Consider the following 22914-nt stretch of genomic DNA (forward strand, 5'->3'; position numbering starts at 1 on the left):
GCACAAAGATAATCCACAAATGCCAAGGGTTAACAGGCACTACAAAAAGATTGGAAGAGGTTAAGTACACAATGTGTATGGTGTATGTGTGTGGTGAGCTGTGAGCAACTGAAGGGAGTGCTTACCCCAAAGTGCCTGCTCTCCTTTCCAGTTCCAGCCCAATTCTGCTAGGCAGCATTTTAGACAATGCTGAAAGAACTTCCCAGTTTTCAAAAGAAAAAATTCAAACCTTAATTGAACTAACTCCCCATTTTCTAAACACTACAAGAGCCAAATAAATCACTAGATTTTTTTTTATTCTAAGTTTATAATGACCTTTATTTAAGAAACTTAATAGGTTCTCAGCAACTAACTAAAGAGACAGACATGTGGAATGGCAACCATCTGATATTTTTATTTACTTTCCTTTTATCACCATAATCTGACTATTGTCATTCCTATTTAAAAAAAAAAAAACTTGGCAGAAGAAAAACATTTGTGCATGGCTGCTGAACAGATATGATAGGATACAATTTGCTTACATAGTCCACCCATTTAAGTGTAAAAATCAGTGTTTTTTTTTTAAGTGCAACCAACACTGCAATCTAATTTTAAAAATCTTCCTTCCCCTCTGAGACACTCAGTACACTCTAGTAGCCAATTCCTCTCCTCCTCTTACTTCTTTCCCTGTTAGTCCCTAGAGACACTAGTAGAATCTATCTACTAATTAAGATTTGTCAATTTTGGATATTTTGTATAAATGGAGTTTAAATGGAGTTACATGATGTATAGGGGTTTTTTTTGTCCTTTTTCCTTTTTTTTGTTTTTTTTGTTTTGTTTTGTTTTGTTTTGTTTTGAGACAGGGTTTCTCTGTATAGCCCTGGCTGTCCTGGAACTCACTTTGAAGACCAGGCTGGCCTTGAACTCAGAAATCCTCCAGCCTCTGCCTCCCAAGTGCTGGGATTAAAGGTGTGTGCCACCACTGCCGGGCTGTCCTTTTCCTTTTGCATAATGTTTTCAAGGTTGCATGGGTTGTGGCATCATTTCCTTTGTCAGTACTGTGTGGATTTATAGTACTTTGTATTTAACACACCATTCTTCATTTGGTGGGTATCTGGATTGTCTTACTCTTTGTTGTTAGGATTGAATTTTCTATTCAGTTTTTTCCTGTGGATTTACATAGTTAGGAAGGCTGGCTTTTCTTTCTCCTTAGGAATGAAGTTGCTGGTGTATATGATATGGTAAGTCAGTTTTTAGCTTTTTGATTGGCTGATGTGCTTTCAGAGGAGCAAAACTAGCAACTACAAGATTTTAAGAACGCTAAGAAGTTTAAAACTTATAAATTGTTTAACTGTTATGTGTGGGTGAGGTATTCCAACCTTTTCTACCATGGCTTCTAGGGGTCAAACTCAGATAGTCAGGTTTTCACTGGTTTCTTCCCTAAGCCAGGTTTCCTGCTGTGATTATGGTTTTGATTTGTATTTCTTTTGTGGTGAATAATGCTGAACGTCTTCGTGAGATATTAGCCTGTAACTGACTGTTGAAATCCTTGCCTGTTTATAAATTAGGTTGACTTTTGAGTTTTGAAGATTGTGTATATATTCTGGATATAGCTTGCTCTTCTTGGTCCTAAGTTATGTAGGGATAGAAGTATAAGACACAGAGATTGGATTAGAGATCTGGTCAGTTTCAAACAGATCTTATTTTAACTTTCTTTTTAAAAAGTTGTCTGTGTTCAGATGTACATGTGTGGAGGTCAGAGGCTAATTTTTATGGAGTTGGTAATTTCTGTGGATTCTGGGAATTGAAAGAGGGTGCCAGATTTGCAGGACCATCACCAGCCTATTCTTTTTCTTTTTTTCAACTCTAGAAGAAATGTCCTTGAATAAATAGGAATGACAATAGTCAGATTATAGTGATAAAAGGAAATGAAGCAGACAGAAATTCCTTTCATTGTGGAACTTGTATTCTAGTGGAGAAACAGAAAGTAAATAAAAATATCAGATGGTTGCCATTCCACATGTCTGTCTCTTTAGTTAGTTTCTGCTGTTGTGTGAGATATTAGCCTGTAACTGACTGTTTTCACTTTCTGCCACAAAACCTTCCAAAGCTAGAATGGAAAAGACTAAGAAAATGACTTTATTAGAAAGCAATGCTCCTTGTAACAATCACTTTCAAATTGATAACCCCTTGAGCCATTCCATTTAACAATGTGTTCTGGGGTCTCCATTATTTCCAAACCATACTCTATTCACTAAGCAGTGACACACATACAGACCATTACAAAATATTATACAAGTGGAAGGGGAGAATTGGGTGAAAATGATCAATGTATACATGTATAAAACTGTCAAAGAATAAAAATAATTTTTAAGGTTCATACAGCTAAAAACATATGAAGGAAACCACTACTATTTCCTATGGATCAACTACATAATATATATCCCTCTTCTGAAACAAAGGAAAGTCCAAGAAGAGACAAGATGAGCTGGGGGAGGGAGCAACCATTAGCTTCAGCTTTTTAAGATTAAAAGGAAAAAATTAAAGTTTAAGACTGGCCTCTTTTCTTTCCCGCTTCAAGCCAGGGTCTTGAAGCAGGTGATACACAAGGGAGAGTGTTTTTCCTAGCCAAACACCAGAGTTGTAACTTCTTCCAAACCCCAAACTTTACTTCCTGAAACTATATAATCAGATCACAGACCTCCTACTTCAAACCAAATCATAACCAAGCAAGGAACAGAGGATTCTATTTCTGGGTCTATTGTTAACTCACTGACACTGAAGCGGCAGTCTTTCTCCTCTGCTCAATAACTTAACCACAATATGTGGACCCAAATCCAAATCAGGTGATCCAATAAAAAGAAAATACCTTTTCTTTCTCTAACTTATATATTTATTTTCATGGAAAATATGATAAAAAGTATATGAAATTAAATCTTGTTATTTGTTCAAATCACCTTTATTGACATACATGAAATATTCAAAAATGTGAAAAAACTATCCACTCCCAATATATTAAGCCCTTTCTTTTAATTACTTTTAAAGGTACTCACTAAACAAACATAGAATTAGCTTTCAGAGAGCTGAAGGGTTCTAAGCTTTAAATCTATGCTCAGTTACATTTAGAAAACTAATATGCCATTTCTCTGGATCAATTCAAAGCAAGAAGAGTCTATCATACCCTTGAAAAGTAAAATGAACCTACCAGACTTTCTGAATGTGAGAAGGAATAAATACTGTAATATATCCACTGAAATTCTGGTTCCTAGTAGGTTAATACATGCCAAGCAATTTCCATCAATCTCACAATGACAGGCACTTGTACGTAACTTCTCAATGAAAGGAAGCTGTAGCCTCCAATATTAGAATTCATAAAGTAAAAATTACCTCCCTGCTACCTAAAATCAGTCTTTAAAAAAAATTTTTTTTTAATTAAAAAAAAAAAAAAAAAAAACACTGCTGACTTTGAAAAAGAAAACCTTTTTCAAGGCAGGGCTTTTTGTATAGCCCTGGCTGTCCTGGAACTTGATCAGTAGTCAAGGCTGGATTCACAAAGATCCACCTGGCCACTACCTCCTGAGTGCTAGGATTAAAGGCATGTGCCACCACTACCTGGTTGTCACTTCTATCCCGTTCCTAGAAATCCGAATTTATTAATGTCAAGTGAAACCCAAGCTGTCTGTTAATTAAAAGTTCTATCAGGCGAATTTGATATATAAGTTAATTCAGGTTAGGGCAAAATCATCAAAAAGGTTTCACATCATTTTCAATCCTGCTCAACCCATAGTGGCTGCCTGAGGAATTCGTTTCTAAATACAACCAAAAAGCCATAGACATCCACAGCTAACTGGGAAAGCAGTTAAACTGTAACCCTGTCATCCCTGATTCAGACCACTGACTGAACACAAGATCCACATCAGGGCATTCTCTTTGAACTGGCAGAAACTCTGGATTCTGGGTAGGAACAACAAGCTGGGTACATCAACTGGAATTCTCTGAATACTCGTTATTAGTTCCTAGTCTCACACACAATTTTTTTTTTCTCTCAAAGATGTTTGTGAACTTGAAAAATAAAAATACTACAGGCATAGTAAAACCTTGGTTCTATCTAGTTCTACTGAGAAAGGTGGTAAGATTCAGTGAGTATTGGGATGATGGCTCAGTAGAAGAGCACATGCTTAGCATGTTCAAGGCTACATATCCAATTCCTCAGCACCACGATAATAAAACTAAATTAAAGTGGTTTTAAAAACAGCCAGTAGAAACATGAGTAGCAGACCAAGCCAAAAGGATATAATCTGGATTCATTCAAAGGGCAATCAGTCAATGGGTTTCTGATCCGGACATAATTAAAGGGATGCATTCATAGTGTTCTAAAACAGGGCGGGATTGCACGGGCCTGTTTATCCTATCACTTGGGAGGTGATATATTGAGTTCAAAGTCATCCTGGACTACATGAAGGCTCATCAGATAGACAGGCAGGCAGCAGACAGTCAGTCTCTGTCTCCGTCTCTCTCCGCTGACAGCATTACAGAGAGGGAGGGGGGAGGGAGGGGAAGGAGGGGTAAAGAAAGGCTATTATAATTAAGGCATGACTCACTAGAGGGCAAAAAAAAAAATCTACCCTGTACTACTTCACTAAGCACCTGTCTCTGCCACTGGAATCCTGGTTCCTAGTGGGTTAATACATGTCAAATAACTTCTATCTACCTCACAATGACTAGCATATGTTTTGTACATAACTTCCCAAAACACTTGCTGAACTGATTTTTAAAAAAAAAGATACATGTTTCAATAAATACAAAAGAATTGTGAATAAGAGATTAAAAAAAAAAAGGAGTCAAATGATGACAAAGTTGGGCACGCTGGCTCATGCCTAAAACGATGACATTTGATGGCTAAAGTAAGAGGGACACTTCAAGGCTAGCCTGGCTATATAGCAAGTTCTAGTCAGTTAACTGTGTTTCTTTCCCTGCTACTGTGATAAAGACACAGACAAAAGAAACTCAAGAGAGAAAGGTCTTAATTCTGGCTTATAGTTAAAGGTGTAGTCCATCATGGTGGGGGTCAGAGTGACAGGAAGCCTGAAGCACCTGGTCACATGGCATCCATAATCAAAGAGCAGAGAACATGAGTAAGCACCTTACTTTTTCACCAGTTCCAAACTATCAGCGCCACCCAAATAATAGCATCAAGATACATCTCCACACACAGGCCATCTCCTTGCCAACTAACTCTCGATTCTGTTACGTTGACAACGAATGCTAACCATCACAGACTGCCTGGAAACCTGGTCTACATAGAGTGAAGACCCCACCTCATAACAAAAAGGTGGCACAAGGAAGCTATGATTCGGATAAAATTAAAATAATAATAATTAGCACGACTAAATGCAGTATGTGGACTTTGCCTGAATCTTGACTCAATTAAAAGCCAACTTTTACTCAACTCAACAAAAGGCACTTTAAAATAATCAGGAATTTGATTATGCACAAGAAATCAAATGACATCCATGAAATACTGTTAATTTAAATTGGGGGAAGGATGACCCACACCTAGAGAAATGGCTATGTAGTTAAAGCACTTGCTGTGCAATCATGAAGACCAGTTTGAATCCACAGAACCCAGGCAGGCATAATAGCTACCCAACTATAATTTCAGTGCTTACAAGGAAAAGACAGGATTTCCATCAAGCAAACCTGTGGGAGACTACTGTGTTCAACTGAAAGACAGTGCCTTAATAGGTAAGGAGAGGAGAGTGACTAAGGAAGACTCAATGTCAACCCTGATCCTCCATTCATCCTCCATCCATCCATTCCACACACCCCACATACATACACATGAGTAGAAAAAAAAATATTATAAATTATTATAATAATGGCATGTACAAGAATATAAACCTAGCTTCTTCTCTCTTCCCTCCTCCCCCATGCTCCCTGGCTCTGTTCCTTGCTCCTTGCCCCTTGTCCCTTGTCCCTTGCCCTCCTCTTTCTCTCAACACCAAATGGTGAATGACACACTGTAGCAGAAGGGCCCAGAGAACCTAAGAGCCCAGGATCTAGAGGTTGCCACAGCAGCTTGGTTAAAGCAGCCAGACTAGTATTGGTCTTGGTGCTAATTGCTCCAAGGAGGTAGCCAGTGCCATCGAGGGGCCATCGTCTTGGCCAAGCATCCCATCATCCCTATACAGAAAGGCTACTAGGGAAACAAGATTGGCAAGCCCTACACTGTTTCATGCAAGGTGGCAAGCTGTGGCTCTGTGCTGGTGCATCTCATTCCTGTCCCAAAAGGAACTGACATTGCCTCTGCTCCTGTGCCCAAGAAGCTACTGATGATGGCCAGTATAGATGACTGCTACAATTCAGCCAGGGGCTGCACTGCTGCCACCTTTGATGCCATCTCCAAGACCTACAGCTAACTGACCCCTGACCTCTGGAAATAGACTGTGTTCACCAAGCTTCCTTATCAGGAATTTACTGGTCATCTTGTGAAAAACCACTCCAGAATCTCTGTTTAGAGGACCCAGGCTCTAGCTGTAGCTACCACCTAAGAGTTTTTATACAAGAAAATAAAGTGAGCCTGGCGTGGTGGTGCACGCCTTTTATCCCAGCACTTGTGAGGCAGAGGCAGGTGTATTTCTGGGTTCGAGGCCAGCCTGGTCTACAAAATGAGTTCCAGGACAGCCAGGGCTATACAGAGAAACCCTGTCTCAAAACAAACAAACAAACAAACAAAAAAGAAGAAGAAGAAGGAGGAGGAGGAGAAGGAGAAGAAGAAGAAGATGAAGAAGAAGAAGAAAATAAAGTGAGCCGGGCAGTGGTGGCACACACCTTTAATTCCAGCACTTGGGAGGCAGAGGCAGGCAGACTTCTGAGTTCCAGGCCAGCCTGATCTACAGAGTGAGTTCCAGGACAGCCAGGGCTACACAGAGAAACCCTGGGGAGGGGAGGGGAGGGGAGGGGAGGGGAGGGGAGGGGAGGGGAGGGGAGGGGAGGGGAGGGGAGGGGAGGGGAGGGGAGGGGAGGGGAGGGGAGGGGAGGGGAGGGGAGGGGAGGGGAGGGGAGGGGAGGGGAGGGTGAGGGTGAGGGGAGGGAGAGGATTAAGCCTATTTTAAAAAAAAAAAAAAAGCCTGTAAGTCTAGTGTAATGGCACGTGCCTTTAATCCTAGCAGAGGCTGGTAGATCTCATGAGTTTTGAGGTCAGCCTGGTCTACATATCAAGTTCCAGGTCAGACAGGGATACAAAGTAAAATACTATCTCAAAAAATCTATTAGTAATAATAAGAAAATAAAAATAAAAAACAGCACATCAACACAAAGGAAAGACACTTGAGGTATATGGAAAAACTCCCAATTGTTGAACCCTAATAAATGAGGATTCATTTTATTTTATATACCATGGATTGGCAACAGTATGGGGGATCAAACCCAAGACCCCACATGTCTGATAAGCATTCTTTCACTAAACTGTATACCTAAGACCTCTTATTACTTTTTATGTTGACACAGGATCTCACTAAATTGCCCAGGCTGGCCTTGAACTTATGTTGTAGCCAAAGCAAGTGAAGTCTGTGATCCTGCTGCCTTAACCTCCCAAGCAGCTAGAGTAACAAGCCCACACCACCAGGTCCAACTTATGCTTTATATACTTCGGCACATACTCACTAGAAGTAAGTAGACTGAAGTCTTTGGATATTATTTATTCAGCTTCAGTATTTGTACAATTAATTTTCTTAAATTTCAGGAAGCAAAGAATGAATATTACCTCTGAGAAAATGGCATATGTAATCAGAAGAAAAAAAGAGCACTCATTTGATAGCTCTATTAAAAAGGATTCTCTCTGAATCAACACTAAGAAATTCTTGTAAATCAATGCAGGAGCTGAACATGAGCCAGGGTAGCGCCTCAGCTAAAAAGAAGTATATACAATCTCAAGCTTCATTAGAAGGGCAACAGCCTCCTAAACTCTTCACTTAGTTCACACTGGAGTACTGCGCTGTTTAAGCAGGGCATATTAAGAACACTTACAAAGCCGAGTGCTCAAAGGAAAAGATTCACAATACTAGTGAAGAATTTAGAAACCAAACGTTCGCAGTTGTGGTGGAGAACTATGAGGGAGGGGAAAGTGGATCTTTATGAGTTTGAGGTCAGCATAGTCTACATACCAAGTTTCAGGGCAGCCAAGACTGTGTAGCAGTAAGATCCTATCTCCATTAAAAATACAAAGGATATCATGTCAAATGTAAAAAAGAAGCTAGGTCCATTTAGCCTGAAGAAGAAAACATTTTTCAGCTTCACAGCTCACTTCTAGTATATAGACTTAGAATATTATTTTCCTGAGGCTTTCCTGGCTGTTAATGAGTATTCAAAAAAGTGAGAAAAACATTGTATTTTTTTCACTTCAAAAGACACAAAAAAAACCTATTCAATCATCTTGTTTTTTGTTTTTTTGTTTAGGGGGGTTGTTTGTTTGTTTGTTTGTTTGTTTTTTCTTTTTTGGTCTTTTGAGACAGGGTTTCTCTGTGTAGCCCTGGCTGTCCTGGAACTCACTTTATAGACCAGGCTGGCCTCGAACTCAGAAATCCACCTGCCGCTGCCTCCTGAGTGCTGGGATCCAAGGCGTGCGCCACCACCGCCCGGCCTGTTCAATCATCTTAACTACTTCGTGAATGCGCATGAAAAGGTGACAATTTATTGATTTCCCACAATTACTTGCCAAGCTTCAAATACTAAAGAAACAACAATAAACATTTTAATATCCTGTTATAGAGTTTGGGAAGTTTCTTTTCCTCTCTCTCCATTATGCCTCATCTCTTAAGTTTCTGATTAGTCTTTCAGTCTAAAATGCCCATATCTCATCCCATTCCAAATACTATCTGTTATATGAAGTTTTCCTCATCAGTAGAAGCAAAACCATTACTTTCTGGTAAATCCATGGCTCTTTAGCTACATCTGCCGTTGGGAACAAACTTGACTTTTAACTGCCATTTAACAATTCCTTACATACACAGCACTCAGACTGTCCATTAAAATAATTATTTTTAAATACTTGAAGAGTTAAACTGTGGAAAAGAGAAAGACTACAGGCTCTACTGTTCCACAGAGGAAAAAAGATTGGTTAGTAGTACATTTTGCTTCATTTAGTGCTTACATAAAAGAACAGGCTATCTACCCTTTTTTCTTTTCAGACATGGTCTTAAATCTGGCATCCCTACTGGCATTCAACTCACTATGTATACAACAGGCTGACCTCAAATCTACTGCAAACTTCCTGCCTCTGTCTCCCTTCCTGAGTGCTGGGATTACAACACTCAGTACCATGCCATATTGGCTACTTTTCAACTACCACTGATGACAGGCTTGGGAAGAATAGCTAAATGGCCATGCCTTAAGTGTTCTAGTAGGAAAGTTCAATGGTATGAATGACTAACTCAATATTCTAGGAACTACAATTTATTTATCTCATCATACTAGGAGAAAGGTAACTTGATACATACTATTTTTAGCAATATTAACATTCTTAAAATTAGCTGCCAGGCAATGGTGGCTCAAGCCTTTAATCCCAGCACTCAGGAAGCAGAGGCAGGTGGATCTTTGTGAGTTTAGTTTAGGGTCAGCCTGGTCTACAGAGTGAGTTCCAGGACATCTAGGACTACACAGAGAAACCCTATCTCGAAAAACAAAACAAAAATTAAATTGAAATACAAAATGCCTTTTTATGTACTACTTTACTGAATATGTAAAAGTTCCCTACAACACTTTGTGCACAGTAAGTCACTTGCCATTTAACATTTCTCATATACCCAATGGTGGTCCCATCAGATTATATCACCAGTAACATCACAGCCATCAATGTTTACATAAGCACACTGATTGTCCCCAGTGACAAAGTCATCTAACATTTCTCAGAACATGTCCCTTTGTCATTAAGAAACAGAATTGCAGAAAGGATAAAAACAGAAAGACATTGTCTCCATCCTTAAGAGAAAATGTAAGGATCTTTCGCGTGGTACAGTTTGGCTTTTAAAGCAGGATCTTACTACTTGCAATCCTGCCTCTACTAGAGTACAATTTCTTAAATCATGATAACAACCTGGTAACCCCCTATAAATCAGAATGCCTAAATCACCTCTCTCAGTAAAAAAATGTTCCTTAGACAATCAAGCCTTGAAGCACATACCATAATGCAAGCACTTGGGATACTGAAGCAGAAGGATTGTGAGTTGAGGGTTAGTCTGAACTATATACCAAGATCTTATCTCAAAAAACAGAGAAGGGGGGCTGGTGAGATGGCTCAGGGGGTAAGAGCACTGACTGTTCTTCTGGAGGTCCTGAATTCAAATCCCAGCAACCACATGGTGGCTCACAACCATCTGTAACGAGATCTGACACCCTCTTCTGGAGTGTCTGAAGACAGCTACAGTGTACTTACATATAATAAATAAATAAATCTAAAAAACACAAACAAACAAACAAACAAAAAACAGAGAAGGGGCCAGGCGGGGGCGACGCACGCCTTTAATCCCAGCACTCTGGAGGCAGAGGCAGGCGGATTTCTGAGTTCGAGGCTAGCCTGGTCTACAAAGTGAGTTCCAGGACAGCCAGGGATATACAGAGAAACTCTGTCTCGAAAAAAAAAAAAAAAAAAAAAAAACAGAGAAGGGGGTGGTGAAGAAATGCTTCTTAAGGGCAATCTTGGGGTTTTTTACATTCATCATTTCTGGGTGTGGAGTGTGTACCTGAAAAGGTCAGAGGGCAATTTTCAGGAATTGGTTCTCTCCTATTTTCCATTCCATGTGGGTCCTGGGGATCAAACTCAGGTTGCCAAGTTTGGAAAAAACTGTCTTTACCCACTGAGCCACTCAAGGGCATGCTTTGCATCAATGGTTCTCAGCATTTTATTGTAAATAAATAACCATGAGGCCCTCAGCTCTTCTTAAAGCCATTCTTCCACACCCCTGAATGGATTAAGTTCTTCAAACAAACATGCTAAACACTGCTTTTCCGAGTATAAACTAGTCATCAGAAGCAATCAGAGGCACCACTATTACTGGAAGAACAGCTCTGTAGTATCTCTTAAACTAAGCATCTGTGGTCTTTGATGGCATGAACCCTACTTTTCACTTGTCTGGATATAGACAGATAAAAAAATAAATGACCAATCAAATAAGAGAAATTAACTAATTATTGAATTCCTGGATTAAAAACATTAAACAAACATTAACAATTTTGTTTTTCTTATTAAAAATCAGTCAGAGAATGAAAGCAGGTAAGTAAATCCTTAGGTCTCATTTCATTTCAAACTAGACTACCATTTCAGGTGATTTAACTGAGAAATAACTACTATAAGTAAACCTAGGATTTCTGGTTTGCTTCTGAGGGAAAAATTTTCTTGAAATGAACAAATTCTAATGCAAAGAAAACCTTAAATCACCTAACACACTCACAACTTGACCCATAATACTATAATCAAGTCATTTATCAAACCAATTCATCTCTATTAACTTCTTAGCAAATACTTCAACAGCACCAAGCTTAAACTGCTCTTCAAAATAGTTATTTTTCGATTTGTTATACTAACCATAAAAATCAAATTTTCTGAATGAAACATGTTCACTGTATAGAAAGGTTCATAAAAAGACACTTGAAATTACCCACTGTCATACTTTTCTCCCAGTCTGCTTTTTGTTGTTGCTTTGATTTCTATTCAGTAAAACTGCCTATCAGTCTCTTCTTACCTACCAGGCAACAGACAACTGGTCTCACTGTATGACAATAACCCAGACAGATACCTGCATTAGAACCATATTATGTATAATTTCTCTAAAATTTATTAGCAAATACTTCCATTCTGAGAGAAAGGGTGAGAGACCTAACTGCTACTTAGCAATCCTTAAATTCCCATTCTGATTCTTCCCTATCTCACCTCCAGAATACTAACAGCAGAAATGGAGACTCAAGTAAGAATGCTTCCAATGACTAAAACTGGACCTAATTTAACAAGAAATTGTACTTGTTAATTTTACATGAAGCTTTACAATATCATAGATCCACAAAAGGACTGATCATTTGGGATCTCCATGGCCTTTCACTTCCATGTCAAAAACCTAAAGTCTGTTCCTCACTATAACTTCATTAGTTTTCTACTTTAAAAAACAAAAACAAAACCCCACAAGAATAGTAATTAAATAGTAATTAAATGACATTCTTGTCCATTGACTTCATGGGTTACCCTACCTGTATTACAGGGCTGTTTTAAGTCCCAAAATCCAACATCAATCATCATCCAGATGTAAGGTGGAAATATTTCCAAAGTACACGCACGTGTTCTAATATGACACATAGTTTCTGACATACCAAGTGTTTCTGATGGTGTTTGCTACCAATTTATACATAAGATAAAACCATCAATCTATTTCAGACCTTACCTGTCTAGCCTGTGTAAAGTGTTACAGATTCATATATCCAAGGAAAACAGCAGGAACACCACTCCCTACAACATTTATGTCCTACCGCTATTCAAAGAATCAACCTACCCTAGACTGTTATGTTAACTGCTGTGACTAACTCATTCCCAAAAGTCCTAAAAACCACACAACAGAAACTTTAAAGTACTTTAATAATCACCCAAAATCTAGAATGTAAACAATAATCTATTTCTATCATACTATAACCTCCTCCCAAAGTTTACCTCTATAAACAAACAAAATATGACACTGCTACTAAATGCCAGCAGTCTTGTGACCTAGTGAAGTTCTCTCACAAACCTCACAGCTAGCAGTAGAAACTAAGATCTATTGGTGGTTTAGAAGTAAAGTCAGATCTCAACATTAGGCAAAAGTAGATTCCAATTTATGTGGTTTTTAATATGTATACACTGGCTCAAAACTTTGATTCTAACTGATCCTATTCCACTAAGCAAGACTTTTACTGGCTGGGAAGAAATTCAGTTGCAGCTCTTAGCTTTGTACTTGTCTTAATCAGCGTTTCAATTCCTGCACAAACATCATGACCAAGAAGCAGTTTGGGGAGGAAAGGGTTTATTCGGCTTACACTTCCACACTGATGTTGATCATCAAAGGAAGTCAGGACAGGAACTCAAGCAGGTCAGGAAGCAGGAGCTGATGCAGAGGCCATGTAAGTAAGGGATGTTACTTACTGGCTTGCTTCTCCTGCCTTGCTCAGCTTGCTTTCTTATAGAACTCAAGAAGGACTACCAGCCCAGGGATGGCACCACTCACAAGGGGCCCTCCCCCCTGCCCCCTTGTTGAGAAAATGCCTTACAGTTGGATCTCATGGAGGCATTTCCTCAACTGAAGCTCCTTTCTCTGTGATAACTCCAGCTGTGTCAAGTTGACACAAAACTAGCCAGTACAGTACTCCAGATGAAAATTTTGACTTAAAGTCAGGTGACTAAGTAAGAAAAGTCTCCTTTAGACACAGTCATCAGGAAATGATGGCCAACTCTTCAATGAGCTCAAGACTCTCCACTACACAGGACTTGAAAATAATGAAAAACAGCATAGGCAGTTGGTGATCACTCTAAGAATTCTCTTGGACTATTCTGTTACACTTACTTATTGTGTGCATGTGGGGACAGGCATGCCATAGCGCCGACACAATGGTCAGAGGACATTTTGTGGAAGTCGGTTCTCTCCTTCCAGCATGTGTTCTGGGGACCAAAGCCATCAAGCTTGGCAGCACACGCCTTTACTGACTAAGCTACCTCACCAGCTCTTTTTTTTTAGACTTATTGTATTCATCATATACATGTCTATATGGGTGAGTGGAAACAGACACCAGAAGAGGGTGTTGATCCCTTAAAGTTGGAGTAAAGGCATATGCAGCCCACTGGGCTTGTTACATGAGTGCTAAATTCCAAACCCTGGTCCTCATAAATGCACAGCAAGCACCTCAACCTCTGAGCTGTTTGTCAGCTAAGACTATATTCTAAAAGTTGCTCTTCATTAAGTCTAAATCTGTCATAGAGTACTTCACTCACTGAAGACTGAAAATAAAGACAATGTGGTGTTAGTAAAGCTCCAATCACACCAAAATAAAATGTTAGATTTATGGTAAAATTCTTAAAGCAACTGAAGTCACTACAAAGTATTAGAAACTGGGTATCAGAGTAAAAGTTCTTATTGTAGTATTAAAGTTTGGCACCATGAGTCATTTGTTTTGACCTGATTGTACAAGAGTATTCACCAGTTTGAAAAAGTATTCAATTCTCATTATATAAAATAGAATAGCAGCTAAAGGTACCTATCAACAAAAGGTTACTTAAAATAAGTAGAATGCCATTGTTACAAATATAAGTACAACATCTGGTTTCTTGCAACAAAGCTATTTCCATAACCCAACAGATGGCCCACAGTAATAATGCTTTGCTGATCTGGTTATAACAAATTCTATTAAATCAAAAAATCCTGTACAGCGGATGCCTTTCCCAATTTCAGTATAAGACAATCTCTTTAGCCAAAACACAGTACTTCGGTTCTTTTTGTACACTGAAATACAGTTATGCCACCTACAATGGTCAAATGTTTTGAAAGTTATTATGAAGTGCTACTGTGTGTGATGTTTTCCTGAGTTTTGAGGAAGAAGAGGTAGAGTATCCCCCTGTGGGACTGAAAAGGTAACTGTTCAAAACGGAAACAAAATCTGAGTTAAGAGAAGACTGCAGAGAGAGGTAGAATTGAGTTCTGACTCTTAAGCTGAAGTTTCTGAACAGTGTCAATGAGGAAATCTACAGGACAGAAAACATCACCAGTGAAGAGCACTGTTACATATGTAGTTGTTAGCTGAGATACTGTCAGGACAAACAAAACAAAACACACTGAAGTCTAACTATCTACCTTGTTTTAGGTCCACATTAAAAAGGAATGCTCGTGCAATGTCAAGTAATATTCCACTTCTTCTCCAAGTGTATTCAAATCCTATCTTCATATTCTGGCCCTGCTCTTCCTTGACACAATTTATTAATTCATAATCAGTAAGCAAAACAGTATAGTAATTAATTCTGACTTCTGAAAATAGACAGTGAAACTTCAAAACTTGGTTCCTTCCATCCCTAGCTAAGTACCCATAGGCAATATTTCACCTTTCAGTGTCCATTTCATCTGTGAAAATCTGATAATAAAATCTACTACTCAGAGATCATATAATGATCATATAATGGATGTATTCTAAACACTGTTGCTAAAATAAGATCTCAAAATGTTCATCACATTAAACACCATTAAAGTTCTAAAGGACAAAAATATAAAATCTCTTGTTTAAACAGAGCAAACAAAAATATTCTGCTAAGTCTTCACTCTAAGTCCCAAAGAGTCATCATAAGAATTCAGTAATTCCCAGGTTGAGTATGGTGGCTCATCCCTTTACTATATCCCAACACTAAATAGAGGCAGAGAATGACTTCAAGTTCAAGGGCAGCCTTGCCTACATTCCAAGTTCAAGGACATTCAGCGAGGCACAACAGAACTTTTTTGTTGTTGTTGTTGGCAAAAGAGGAGACACTAAAAAGCAAAATATGAGATTTCCCCAACTGATATGGACTTCTCAGTCCCCTAGATTCTCCAGGAATTTGCATAGGGATGCTTTAAGTAGCAAAGAGTGGTGGAATTGGCAAAAATAAATAACAATAACATCTGCTCCAGCATTTCAAGTGCAGTCCTGGCCAGGTCACCTAATATAACTAACTGTTCATCCTAAAGATGTTTTCCCTACACCACAAGTTTGCTGTGTAATCAAACAAGATGTATGAAAATACACATAGATCATAAAGCCCTATACATGCTTAAGGACCAATTATGACTTGCTTACCTTTAGATCCCTAATGCCTAGTAGAGCACAGTAGTTTATAAAACTAAAAATTAAGCCAGAGTTGGTGGAGTGAAGTTGGTAGAGTGAAGGGTTTAAATGAACTAAGAATGGATAAAAGAATAGTATATCCATACTGTAGAATATCCGACAATAAAAGGGAGTGAGACACTAACACATATCAACAACCCTTAAAACAAGGGCAAAGTTAGACACAAAAGACTGTCGAGGTAAAATAGTGTGATCCTTACAGGTGTGAAGGGGAATGTCTTTAATTGAGGCCTCAGGGGGCAGAGGAAGACAGATCTCTGAATTTGAAGCCAGCCTGGTCTACATAGAGGGTTTCAGGACAGTCAGAACCCTGTTGAAAGAAAGAAAGAAAGAAAGAAAGAAAGAAAGAAAGAAAGAAAGAAAGAAGGAAAGAAAGAAGGAAAGAAAGAAGGAAAGAAGGAAGGAAGGAAGGAAGGAAGGAAGGAAGGAAGGAAGGAAGGAAGAAAGAAAGAAAGAAAGAAAGAAAGAAAGAAAGAAAGAAAGAAAGAAAGAAAGAAAGAACGGAGGGAGGGAGGGAGGGAGGGAGGGAGGAACAAAAAAGAACTTTCTTCAGAACACTAGTTTCTTTTTGGTTTGTTTGTTTGGATAGTTTTTCAATGGGTAGCCCTGACTGACACTCCTACTCCTCTGTTTCCCAAGTACTGGGGTAAAAGGCATAGAACACTAGTTTCTTTTCTGAAGACAAACTCCATTTTTTGATCATTGAATAACTCTGATATGATAAATAATAATAATACCAGAGGAAATCTTAACCAGCATAAAATCAACAGATCCTGTGAATACCTAATTTGTCACCTGTTACCTTTCTTTTAAAATCCCTTCTGGTCTAGTTCAACCATCTTTGCATTAAGGTCGCTGTCTGTGATTTTTAAAACTGAACTAAGCATTGTCAGCAGTCCTACCTTGTAGAAAATCTTCCTATTCTTGGCTTCTGTGACAGAAATTACTTCTTGGTTCTTCTCAGAATGCTTTATTTCCTATTAGCCTACTTTAAAACCCCAAATTCGCCGGGTAGTGGTGGTGCATGCCTTTAATCCCAGCACTTGGGATGCAGAGGCAATCGGACTTCTGAGTTCAAGGCCATTCTGGTCTTGTGAGTGAGTTCCAGGACAGCCAGGGCTACATAGAGAAAACCTGTCTCAGGGGAGAAAAAAAAAAAAAAATTCCCCAGGTTTTCCCACTATACAATATCCCCCCCACCTCCCTGAAAAACATTTACTCAAGTGTTTTACTACCACTTACTGTAGGCCCATCACTGCAAATCCACAGCTCACCTGACTACCCACTGTAAATGATAATCAAATGCATAGGTAGGAAACTACCTAAGTCACTTCATGATTATAAGACATTAAGATGAAGACTTAATAAATTAAATACATGTAAGAGCTTACAACAATTCTGGGAATGCTATAAAGCATTCAATAAATGCTATTATTTTATTTCACAACCAGTTTCTTATGTCAGACTATATTCCTAAAACTCTCCAAGAATACTCTGGTCAGGCTCCCATTTCCTGCACACTCAGCTTACAAAGAGACCTTCTTCAGATACATCCTTTCACTGTCTTAAGAAAGCATACAGCAGCCTACCAAACCAAATCTTCTGTCCTGACAGATCCTCCCCAAGGTACCCTAGCCAATCTTGTAAGTACACATATTATTCACCAGTGCAACACTCTGTGACAGTCCCTGTAATCTTCTCAACACACTTGCATCCTCACCTTTTTTAATTTTTTATGAAAATTCCTTTTTCTTACCACTTATTTGGTTGCACTGTTTCAAATATAAGTCTGCTGTTATTTAATGCACACAACTGGTGTGTATAGAGCTACTTCTCCATAAGTAGAGACAACTTCTACTCCTTTTCAACAGAAGTTGAAGCTTTCAGACACCAGTGTTTTAGTCCTAGTCTCTTTATATATCTTAGCTCATAGCACTGTATTTTACAGAAGTATACAAATGCTGACTGCTCTGCTATAAAAATGTGCCTCAGAGAATAGCAGAACATCTATTTTTCACCGCCCCACCCATACTTAGCGTAATGAAAACAGATAGAATCTGTATTTCAATACTTTTATTCTACATAGAAGGAAAAAGGAAGAATGTGCTGACACTTGTATCAGATAAATAGGGGAAAGGCACGATCAAAAATACATTTTAGACTACAATGTAGGCAGTTAGAGTAGTAACACAGTCTGTAATTTCAGTACTTGGGAAGTGAAGGCAAGATCAAGAGTTCAAGGCCAGCCCTCACCACACTGAATAAGAGGACAGCCTGGTCTACATAAGACTATCTAAAATTAAGATGAAAAAAGGGAAAACTTCAGTTTGAAAAACAAGAGAATATTGGAAATTTTCACACCGAAAGAGTGACTTCAAAACAGTAAGTTTTATTTCACCCAAACTAACAAACTGAAAGCCAAAATAAACAATCTTGACCTCATCCACAAAACACCTAATAAAGGCATGAGAAACTCCCCAGCAACCCACAACAGAGAACATGGTCCACCTCAAATCCAATATTAAACCAAACAGGGAAGAGCTTCAAGTTCACCTAAAACAAAACAAAACACTCAAAAATGAAATCACATCTGCAGAGCCCTTCCGATCATAACGATGGGGATCACTTGGAAAAAAAAAAGAGCAGCAGCTATCGTTTTCTCCATAAATACTATGGTCTGTCACTGCTACTGTAAAGAGAGCAATCTGTGGTCTCCCAAGAGCGAAACACAGAAAGATGTAAATGTTAACCTGAAAGAGCTATTAAAGGGAGATGAGGAGGGAGACACGTATTTCAAAACAGTGTTAAAAAACAGAGCCCAATAGTACCTACTGCATTTTAGAGATGTGGAATAAAGAACTTTCTTCTGCAAAAGCAGCAAGCAGGACTACCTAGTCCTTCTACTAGAGAAAAATCTATGTATATTACACCCAATAGAACATGCATGCTTTCTCACTAGGGAACAAAACACAAGGAAAAACTAAAGACAAATAAACAGTGAAAGGCGAAAAGAAGCCCACCAGTTTCGAGCGCCCTGACACAACTCATTCAGAAATGTAGCAACAACTTGAGCCCTGCATCAACACAGACTAGAAAATACTAGGCCACAGTGACACAAGAAAGTAGACTAGAGAAAGGAAAACCGTACACACCAACACATCAGTTGCAAGCGCCTGCTCTCTGGAGGATTAAGCAGTAGAGAAAAGAGCAAGAGCTACTGGAGCTCAAAAGATGTCAATGAACTAAGATCTGGTCGGTCCCCTAGTAGTCTCAATTTCCTAAGAGTACAACTCTTGATTCTTCCATCAAACAAGTCATCCTCGGCAAAACAAACTGACCTTAACACCTTCCCCACGCTGCCCGGAAGAAATCACGGGGTGGAGGGGAGTAAAGCAGGGAGGGGGGGGGGGGAAACATCCCTACCAACAGCAAAAAATGGAGGGAGTGGGAGGGACGGGGCACTACCACGTGGGCAGGATGCAACACACGCAGGACAGCAGCAACACGTCCGCATGCGAAGGCTGCCTTTGCCCCAATGCCAGAGAAGGGCCGGGGGACAGAATGGGAGAGAAGGTGGGACCCTCGCCCCAGCCTTCTCAGCCCCGCAGGGCACCCGCGACCCACAAGGCAGCGGCCGCCTTCCCGGCAGAATAGCGCCTGGAGGGCGAGGAGGGGACGACGCCGCATCGCGCCGGGAACAGGACGAGCCCGGGCCAGGTGCAGGTCACGGAGCGACGAGGGCGCGACTGTCGCGGTCCTCCGCGGCCCCGGCATCCGCGGCGCGGGCCCACCTGGGGGAGGGGAGGGCGCGAGCGGCGTCGGGCTGAGGGGCAGCGGCAGCTGAGGAGTGGCGCCGCGGGTGAGGGAGGGACGCCACCCGGCCGGCCCAGCCTGGCGCCCACCGCCGGCCACAGGGAGCGTGCGCCGAGGACGGCGAGCGCCGCTCGCCCAGGGCAGCCCCCGCCCGCGTCCCGGGAGATGCCCCAGCCCCGCCTCCCCGCCCGCCGCCCCAGCCCCGACGAGACCCTGGCGACGCGTGCTCACCTCAGGCTGCGCAGGCCGGGACGGCCCGGCCGAGCCCCCGGCCGCTGCGTGCGTCTCCGTTCCCCGCGAAAGGTCCCAACGGCGCCCTCAGAGAGCGGCCCAGGCCCGGAGCGGCGCCGAGAGTGGTGGTGGCGGCGGCGGCAGCGGTGGCGGGAGCAGCCAACATCCGGGGCCGCGCACCCGGAACTACTTCCCGACCCGCTCCCTCCCACCCCCGCCTCCCGCGACGTCTCAGCGCTCCGGGCCCGGCGTCCTCGGCTCCACGGCCCGCCCCGTCGTTGCTGCGCGATGTGCGAGGGATCCCTCCGCGGGGACAAGTAGTGCCTCTGAGCTCCCGCGGCTCTGCCTGCTTGCGGCCAGCGGGAACCGGCGGTGGGCGGTGCGGAGCGCCTTGCAGTGTTTGCGACTCGGACTTGACAGCGGCGGGCCGAGGCGGCCCCGGCCCCACTCCCCGGATTCCAATTCCTGAGGAATGCGCCTCGTGACCTCCCCGCCTTCCAGCCTCTGCCTCTGCGCGGCCCGGACAAGCACACAGCGCGGATTTTCCCGGCCGCCACCGGGGCGCTTTGGACCTTGCTTGGGGACACGCGTCCTTCGGAATGTCAAGAACCCGGGTTCGAGGCCCCTCCCTACCCAGGCATGTCATCTTGTCATTACCCGTGCCGCGTCATCATCTCCATCTCAAGTTAGCTGGCCAGGTCGTGGCCTCACTATCAACAGGTGGAGCCTTTAGTAGGGTTGTTCAGACTTCTGGTAAACTTTGGACTTTCCCTAGGTCTTCCCTGATCCTACCTCTGAACTGTTAGCGTTGACAATCTGTGCTATCCTGTTACACTTAATTACCTTGGGAGGTATTTGCTGAGCAGACGCTGCGTTAAGTCACGTACTCTTCCCTGCAGCCTCAAGAACAGCAAGTGAAGAGCAGTTGCTCAGTATTTGGACATTAGATGGTTAGATGGATGTCAGTAAGTTTGGTTGAATGAGAAAGCAAAGGTCTGAGAGAATTGACCCTGGCAACCTTGCTGAGCTAAGACAGTGTGAAACCATCCTTCCATTCCTTCGTGGAGCATTGAACACTTTCATCTGTCAAGCATCTCCTGGCAATGGGAATTCTAAAGGTTTATCCACTCATTTGTCCAACAAAGGCATAAAAAGTCATTGTACCAGGCACTACTGTAGTGCTTCAGATTAATCAGTGAACAGAAAAGGCGGGTGGAGGGGCAAGTATCATTCCCTCATGGGCGGAAAGGTGATAAAAAATAAAAAGAATTACGTAATAATGTTAGAAAACATTGAATGATACCTCGGGGGATCGGGGAGGAGCACTCAGGACAGAGCTGTGGAACACTAGAAGGATAATCCTTTTAAAAAGAGCTGCCTGGGTGAGCCACAATAATAAGGCAACTTGAATCAGAGGTTTGAAAGAAGTGAAGGGATTTAATGTAATTGTGGTTAGAACATCCCTGTGAGGGTCAGGAGAGGTAAAAGATAAGGACAGAGGGGGATCTTGTGGGCTATTAACAGTCTCTACAGAGCTTTAAACAGTGAGTGCTCTACTTAGAGTACAGGGTAGGAAGACAGAGGCTACAATACCCAGGGACAAGGTGATGACCTAAATTAGGACAGAACCACACAGGAAAATAAGACACGGGCTTTTATATTTTTAAGCACTCAGTCTAGGGGCTAGCAAGATGGCCCAACAGGTAAAGGAGATTACTCCACAAGCCTGGAACCTGAACTTAATCCCTGGAATCCATGTAAAGTAGAAAAGAATCAATTCCACACACATGCTGTGGTAAGTGTGCTATACACGTGTACACACACACCACAATAAATAGTTAGAAAAAATAATTCATCTTGATGCGTGCTCATAACTTCAGCTCTAAGGAAACTGTGGCAAGAGAATGACGAGTTTGAGGCCACCCTGGTCCACATGGACTCTGTCTCAACAACAAAGAACTCATAGTCTAGTGAGACATAAGTAAACTGATTACATAACATCATGACAAGGAGAACATAGTCCCACCACCCCCCTTGCCAGTCTTCCTGGGGAAGGGTAGACTGCCCCAGAGTTCCGGTTCATGGAGAGAATTAGAATTACCTGGTTGGTTGGTCAATCAAGTGGCTCCTCAGTTGAACATAATTAACACTAGCCTTCCCAACCTCTCAGGTCTCAAAGTTCACCTTCCTCCACCTAGGCTCGAGACAGAATACCAAAGAGCAGCCTGGATACTGCTCTTAGAGAGAGAGAGAGAGAGAGAGAGAGACTGATACAGCTGTTTCTGTTTGTGGGAAGGGTAAACTGAAGCCAGGAGTCACCAGGATTTGACCTGAAGATCAGGATCATAAAAGACCATAGTCAGGAATATCTCTGAGACACTTAAGTAGAGTCAGCCAGAAGATAAAGTACAAAGACAAGCAGGGACTTGGCTCTAAACCACTTTGGCTACCTCTGTAATGGCTATTCCTGGTTGTCAACTTTATCTGGAATGAACTACAATCAGAATTGGAGGGCACACCTGTGATGCAGATCTTGAGGCTGGAAGAGACATTTCAGACCTAGATCTTGGCATGGAGATCTTGAGCCATAGTGGCCATGAAAAGTTTACACCCAGGCAAGGTAGTACATGCCTTTAATCCTGGGAGACTGAGGCAAGGAAGATCTCTGAGTTCAAAGTCAGCCTGGGAAAGAGCAAGTCCCAGATCCACACTGTTAATCTGGGCCACACCTTCTGCTGGAGACCTACCACAGCTGCCCATTGTCGGCTTAGTTAGATTACAGACACACAGTCATCACAATAAATTCACTTAACACATAGAGACATTGCATAAGTTCTGTGATTCTAGAGAACCCTGACTAATACGACCTCCTCTTACAAGTCATGGACAGGACAGGCAGTGGTGGCACATGCCTTTAATCCCAGCACTTGGGAGGCAGGGGCAGGCAGATTTCTGAGTTCGAGGCCAGCCTGGTCTACAAAGTGAGTTCCAGGCTACACAGAGAAACCCTGTCTC

General features: G+C 41.5%; 1 protein-coding gene across 2 annotated transcripts in view; it reads right to left on the reverse strand.

Annotated features, from left to right (window-relative positions):
- Positions 1–20080, reverse strand: part of Foxj3 (forkhead box J3) — a 93867-nt gene extending 73787 nt beyond the window's left edge. The window contains exon 1 of one of the 2 annotated variants that reach the window (XM_021160897.3): positions 19900–20080. The gene's annotated coding sequence lies outside the window, so the exon portion shown is untranslated. The remainder of the gene's footprint in view (positions 1–19899) is intronic. The other variant, XM_021160896.3, reaches the window with a different exon arrangement.
- Positions 20081–22914: the final 2834 nt, after the last annotated feature.

Source organism: Mus caroli, unplaced genomic scaffold (assembly GCF_978045245.1).
Source record: "Mus caroli unplaced genomic scaffold, Mus_caroli_1 scaffold_6, whole genome shotgun sequence".
NCBI lineage: Eukaryota > Metazoa > Chordata > Mammalia > Rodentia > Muridae > Mus > Mus caroli.